Raw genomic sequence first — 7667 nt, 5'->3', positions numbered from 1 at the left:
ATATATATATATATATATATATATATATACATATATATATATATTTATAAAAAAGAAGTTTGAAAACGCCACTATATAAGATAAATTTTAATTTTCTCAGAGATATTTTACATGTTTCGGTTTTTCTTGAAAAAAACGAACCTTATCAAAAATACATATTTTAAAAAGTGTAATAAAAGAAAAGTTCATAGTTTTTTCTCATTAATGTCAACAAAATCCACGTGGAAGCGTTTTATGTGTGGGAACGTAATAGCTGTCTTGTGCGTTGACTAGAATCGTTGGCTATAATAGTAGTAGTAGTAGTAGTAGTAGTAGTAGTAGTAGTGACTGTCAGTCGTGGTGACTAGCGGGAGTCTGTGTCAGGAGTCCATGTTGGTAGTGGTGAGTAGCGACTCCCACTACTCACCACTACTGACATGGTCACTATTACTACTACTACTACTACAGCCGACTTGAACCTAAGCTGGCTGAGATGCTTGCTTCTGTATGGCAAACATAGTTGCTTCTGCTGCACTCTCCAGACTGAATTTGTTCATCTATACTAGAGTCTGTTTTCACTGATATGTGGTGATATGAGTTCATGGAGGTACTAAGCATGGAAGTACATACATTTACAGTTGTTATTGGTACATCTGGCTAAGTTCTAATGGAGAGAGTTAAATAGTTAGTGGAACTATTAATTGTAATCTACAAATGCAATGTTTCATATATACAGTCCTCCAATTTGTGGAGCTTTACAGTGCATATTCTGTGTTCAACTTGTGATGATGCAGTTTTGTGTTCTTTTCTGTTGTTTTGGAGTGAATATGGGCGTATCAATCGATGTGATCTGTATACACCCTGTCATGATGGATGGTTGTATTTAATATTCTCAAGAAGGGAAATGATATTTGTATATTTATGTGTCTGTGTCTTTTAGTTCTCTTCTTTGGAGCCATGGTTCTACGTAATTGATCTAAGATTATTGCCGTTGTATCTGTGTATTTTTATCTCTGCTGTATTTTGTTTTAGAACTTAGCTGTTTGAAATCTGACCCATTTTCTCTGGGAAACTTTTGGCTGGCATTAATGATTGATTCACTACTGTTCAGAATATTAGCGATCCCAATGTTTTGTTGCGGCATTCCTTATGAGTTGCTAAGGTTGTGGGTAACAGAGATAACTTTATTCTTCAGTTGATTCAGTACCAACTTCTCTTTGTAGCATATATATATAGTCACAGTGATTTTATGGGATGGGTTACAACATCAATCAGAAGACGAGTCTTTTCAATATGATGCTTCATAATGAGATCAGGTCAGTTTGCCTATATTTCCTGATCAGTCTGAACACTGAAATTCCAAAGGATATTAACATTGGTATTCGGGGAAACTTGTGGTGGCTTGTGTTCCCACCAATCGTCTTTCTGAGAGAGATTGTATGCGCTTCATATTGACCATTGTATGTACTGAGCTACCATTTCATGCCTTTGTAAATATTCTGTTGGTGCCAGCCTGCTGCATCCAGAGTTTATGTAATTAATTGTCCCTGGGTGCTCTCCCCATTGTTGCTGTTGCTCCACTGGGGCCAGTTTTACCTTTCATTCTTTTGGGGTCAGTAACAAATACCAGTGGACCACTGTGGTTGATGTAATCGACTTGCTCCGTCCCACCAAAATTTCAGGCTTTGTGTCTATTGTAGTAAGAAGTATTATTATTATTATTGAGTGAGAGAGCAGCACCTGCCATCATGACTACATGTCTGATAAGGGTACACAAGTCAGATGCATCACAACCATATATGTATGACATGGTGATCTCATATCAAGATTGATAGCACATGACCTTGCAGGTGGGGCCCAGTTAGAATTTTCTTCAGGTCAAGTAGCCCATCCTGCTCAAAAGACCCTGAATAAGGGTTGTTTAAGGATGTTGAATGAAACACCCACTACTTCTAGTAATCAGAGATGCACATATTATCAGCCACTAAGGGACATGCTCAACTGGTTAAGGTCAAACAACTGACAAGCAAATCCGTGGTATTGAGCAGAATATGTGCCCATCTTTTATACCAAGACAATTATTATTTTTATTATTATTATCATCATCATCATCATCATTTATTATTATTATTATTATTATCATCATCATCATCATCATTTATTATTATTATTATTATTATTATCTGTCTCAAAATGGTAGACAGATAAATAGACTGATAGATATAGACAGATAAACCATACTATATACTCTGCCATTTGCATTATGTGTTATCCAAGAAATATAACATTCCTATTGTTATAACCATATACAGAGATTGTTTAATAGATAGACTGTTAACTATATATACATAGAAAAAGAGATCATTTGATAAATAGATAACACACAGCTAGACACATTGTAAAAACTTATTAAAAATCAATGAAAAGTGAAATTTATAAATAAATATGATATAATTGTTTCTCTTTTATCAATTTTCAGTGAAAATCATGACGTGGTGTTATCTTTTGAGGTTTTAGTGATGACTATGGAAGATCACCTGGTATATATTATCACACATTTGTCCACAAGCACATACACAATTTGATATTGCTAACCAATAGTACAGCTACTCTCAAGCATATAAATTTAAGCTGTCATCTCATCTCATCTCTCTCTCTATCTATCTCTCTCTCTGTCTCTCTCTCTCTCTCTCTCTCTCTCTCTCTCACACACATACACACACACACACACACACACACACACACACACACATTGAGTTGGGGATTGTTAATCAATACAGAAACTGTTGTTTAATTTATAAATCTAGTCAATATTTAAGCTGCTTTGTAATAATACACAAGCAATATTTCAGCTGCTCTCTAATATATAAACTTAATATTACTTGAGTTGTGCTTTAATATATAAACTTGACCAATATTTGAGCACCTGTGTAGTATATAGACAAACGCAATTAACTGGCTACACAAAAACATACATGCACAGCTGAGCACTGAAGAAATGCTTGAGTTACTAGTCTGGTCTATAAAATGAACCAATATTTGAGCTACTATGTAAAATGTATGAGATAAATATATATAAAATATATATATATACATCCATAAGTATATGTGTATTTCTAAGTGTATGTATTTATGTTTGATTTATATATTTGTGTGTGTGTATGTCATATTTATAAATGTATGTATGTGTGTGTGTCTGTCTCTTTGTCACTAGCTCAAAATAAACATATCTGTCAGTATAAAATTATGCTGGAGGAAGATATGAATCTACCATTATCAATAGTCTTATAGTGATGATTACAATAATGATCATGTGATGATGAAGGTAATGTGCTGACTTTTGATGATAATAGTATGATGATGGATTATTCAAATTTTTGAATGTGATGTATAAAAATACCTTATCTGGGAAAAAAAATTGTATTTCCTTTTTGATTATTTATTTAGATATCTAATTATGTGTGTGTGTGTGTGTGTGTGAAGGCACATGGTGTTGTGGTTTGGGTGTCTGACTGAAGATTATAAAGGTTGTGGCCCATTACTGTCACATTTTGAATGACTGATTCATAGGTAGGAGTGCCAAATGAATGTGTCTACTCATTGCATCTTTGCCAACTGAAACTGAGAAATCACTCTACAGTTTTACTTAAAGTTCCAGGCTTGTGAAAGATAAGGTACTTGTGGAGCAGAGATTAAAGTAAGTACTTGTTTATTACTGGTTGTCATATTGAGCTTTATGGGATAATTACCTGATTGAATGTGGAGGCGCAATGGCCCATTGTTTAGGGCAGTGGACTCGCAGTCGTAGGATCGCTGTTTCGATTCCCCACAACTTTTTCTCACTCTTTCTTCCTGTTTCTGTTGTACCTGTATTTCAAAGGGTCAGCTTTGTCACACTGTGTCACGCTGAATATCCCTGAGAACTACGTTAAGGGTACACGTGTGTGTGGAGTGCTCAGCCACTTGCACGTTAATTTCACGAGCAGGCTGTTCCGTTGATCGGATCAACTGGAACCCTCGTCGTAACCGACGGAGTTCCAACCTGAGTGAATATGAACTCAAGTTACTTGGTCTTTACTCGAATTATTTTGTAACAGGAAATAGTTATTTAAATAAACTCAATTAGGTATTCAATAAAGTAACATCAACATATTAATGAGGTAGTTGATTAATTAAATATCATCAACATTTTAATGAAGCAATTAAATAGTACCAGGTGGATATTTAGTTAAGTAATATCAACAAATGACTTATTTAATTAAATAACATCTGTTTAGTATTTAATAAATTTAATATCACATATTAATGAGGATAATTAAGTAATATCGACTTCTTAATGAGTTATTTAATCAAATATTAATTATGTTTTGTTAATTAAATAACATCAATCCATTGAGTTACATAATTAAATAACAGCAACATATTAATGATAATAATTAGTATTTGTGTGTTAATGGTACTTATTTTACAGCTCTGGAAGAGGGAAAACCAGATTTATCCTTTGATGGAATTTAACTGAATTGATGGAAATTAAATGAGACAGTCTAATGAATGATTAATCATGTTGGTGGTGGCAGTAGTGTGGTGGTGTTAGTTTGATAAAATGATATAGTTCCACACAGCTTAGTTAGAAAGAGTGGTAATGTCAATCAGTTTATAGCAGTATATGACTGGAATTTGTATTGACTCCAAAAGTACTTCTTTGGTGTGATTTGAAGACAGAATATGAGAAGATATAAATAAGCACTTTTGTTCCCTCCAAAAGCCAGAAGGAGCAAGGTCTGGACTGTAGGGAGGATGAGGGATAATTTTGATGTTCATCTTTGTCAAGTAGTTGGTTACCAGGATGAAATTGTGGAGTGGTGCATTTTTCTGGTGCAAGTGCTCAAGACTTTTGCAATGAAATTTCTTCTTGAACATCCTCAAAACCTCCACAAAGTACTCTTTGTTGACATTCTGGCCAGAGGGAACCCAGTGGATGTAGTTGATCCCCTTGCTGTCAAAACAGGGGATCATCATGAGCTTTCTGGTGGATATACTTTGCTCTTGTACCAGTAAAAAACAGATGCTCAGCTTGTACAAGTATGGAGCGTTTCATAAGTTTCTATAGCATTTTTGCATAGTTTAACTCAAAAACTTTATTGCAAAGCAAGTTTCCAAATTGCTTTCTCTTCCCCCCCTTTATTCTGCAAACAAGTCAGCTGTGATAAGCAGTGTGAGCAGGATGTGTTCAAAGAGTTGTTACAGCGGTCTCCTTCAGTCTGGAATAACAGAAGTTGGCTGGTCAGTTTATTAAATGTATAATAGTGATATACTAAAATTCCAGTAATCTAGGATTGTTATAACTGCCTCTCCTAAAAACGTCTCAAAACATATGGTATATATATATATGTTTACTTCTTCAATATGGACAACCTGACAGAAATATATAATTATTACATGTAAATATATTAATTTGATCTTTCAAGAATTCATTCTTTAATCTCCAAACTGTTATTAGCAGATAACTGTTAAACATGGAGCATTCAGAGCAACATAAACTGCTGTTGTTGTTGCTATTGTTGCTGTTGTTACTCACCATTCTGGACACTGCTGACAGTACTGTCATGGCTCCACAGTGACCTATGTCTGCACATGCAAGTGTGCACCATACTGCACATATAAAGGCATATACATATGAAATCTTAGTTTGATAGTCTGTTACTGTCTTTCTCATACTCATTGGAATGAGAACCTCAACCAATGATAGGTAATCCACGTTTGAATTTTAAAAAAATAATGCATTTTCTTGTAGCATTACAAGGACAAGTAAACTTCAGTTCTACCTGACAAAAAGAAATGTTATTATTTTAGTTAACCTCTACTAATTAGATCTCAGAACAAATAACATTTTGTGTAGTATATTAGCATATGGAAGTGGGCGGTGGTGAAGTGGGATAATCAGAATATTTATCTTTCACAATTCCTCCTTTTGGGGGTACATTGTAAGGCAAGCAAGAAATAATATTTAAGGAAGTAGAATTGCTTTTGGTATCGTTAAGTGGTAAATATAGGGAAAAAAAAAAAAAATTCCAGAAGCATTGCTAGTTATGGTAGTAGTACTAGTGGTGGTAGTGGTAGTAGTACTAGTTGTGCTGGTAGCAGTAATGGTGGTGGTAATAGTATGGGTGATGGTAGTGATACACAGGGATGATGATGGTAGTGGTAATGGTAGTACTGAAGGTAGTGGTGATAGTAGTAGTACAGGTGGATATGGTAGTGACAACAGTATTAGTAGTAATAGTGGTGGTGGTGGTACCATTTTCTCACAATGGCCGTTATAGAAGTCCTGGCTGAAGAGATAAAACATTTGTTTTATCAAAGAATTCATAGTTCAATACATATGTATTAAGAAATAGCCACCACAACAACAATCATCATAACAATAATGCTAAAATGAATAATAATACTAATAATAATATTGGCAATATAAATAAAAACATTAATAGTAGTAGTGATGATGATGCTGATAATAATAATAATGATAATAATAATGAAGAATAGAAAGAAAAAAGTAAATCTCCGAAAGTAATCGAGTTCCTAGTTATCATTTGGGATTGTTTCCGATTGAAATAAAAAGCAACATTATGGCAGCAATGTGTTTCAATGTAGATATATTAACTTATATCATCAGGCCCTCCAATAAATGTTTTGATGCGGACATAACTGGTGTATTGTAGCATAATGGGATAGGTAACAGACTGAAGAATCAGTGAATAAATAAGGTTAATTACACAACTCGTATCATTCAACAAGTTCGTATCACATGAATACATTCTCCCCAGACAATGGAAATTAAACAGTTCCTTATGAAATTTCAAAGTCAGAAGCAAAGAATCAATACACAAGGAAATGCTGGCTGTATTCATTCAAATGATGTCTATGTTCTTCTGTGTGTGTGCGATAGTGATAGTCTTTTTTTTTACTTAGTGGTTAACCCTTTCACATATTAGAAAGTCTCATGACTTGTGCCTAACTCTTTACTCTTTAGTGTTAATGTGAGGCTTCACATCTTATCTCTTGGATAGGATACTAGTATGTGCAGGTAACTTCCCTATATATTCTCTTACTCAGTGTTTAGCTGTATAAAGTAAGGCTGTAGAGACACTACAAACACCCTATATTAGATATTATATCCAGAAAACAGTGTACACACATTTGAAATGCTAGTCAAGTTTGTTATTCCACTTTCATTAGGGCAAGTTTAATTTCCTCTTCTTCTTCTCCCCTCTCCTCTTCCTCATCATATTGAAATCTATCTATTGATAATGTATACTAAACAGAACTACTATTTAACATTTTTAGCAATATTATTCTTGGTTATATGTCATCTCAAGTGTAATGTCCAATATCATCAGACATGATGAATAAACTTCTTCTGAAGCCATCCTTAGTAATATTTTGCAAGCTTCTTTCCTTATTTCACCCAGTAGTACTCTCATTTACATTCTATAGCCATGAGCATGACTGTTGCCAGTACCGCCTGACTGGCCTTGTAGGGTTTTCGAGCGAGATTGTTGCCAGTGCCCATGGACTGGCTCTTGTGTGGGTGGCACATAAAATACACCATTTCGAGCGTGGCCGTTTTCGTGCGGGTGACACGTAAAAGCACCCACTGCACTCTCTGAGTGGTTGGCGTTAAGAAGGGC

The 7667-nt window shown here is 34.6% G+C and overlaps 1 protein-coding gene across 8 annotated transcripts in view; it reads left to right on the top strand.

Moving 5' to 3' along the window:
* Positions 1 to 7667, top strand: part of LOC106870949 (uncharacterized) — a 98829-nt gene that overhangs the window by 26113 nt on the left and 65049 nt on the right. Inside the window, exon 2 of one of the 8 annotated variants that reach the window (XM_052972175.1) lies at positions 2459 to 2519. The exons of 6 other annotated variants lie outside the window; for them this stretch is intronic. The gene's annotated coding sequence lies outside the window, so the exon portion shown is untranslated. Of the gene's footprint in view, positions 1 to 2458; positions 2520 to 3551; positions 3677 to 7667 lie in introns of those variants that run through there. One more of the 8 variants, XM_014917193.2, reaches the window with a different exon arrangement.

This window comes from Octopus bimaculoides, chromosome 12 (genome assembly GCF_001194135.2).
Source record: "Octopus bimaculoides isolate UCB-OBI-ISO-001 chromosome 12, ASM119413v2, whole genome shotgun sequence".
Lineage (NCBI taxonomy): Eukaryota > Metazoa > Mollusca > Cephalopoda > Octopoda > Octopodidae > Octopus > Octopus bimaculoides.
Note: the sequence above shows the minus strand (reverse complement) of the source record. Positions and strands in the feature narration are given on the sequence as shown.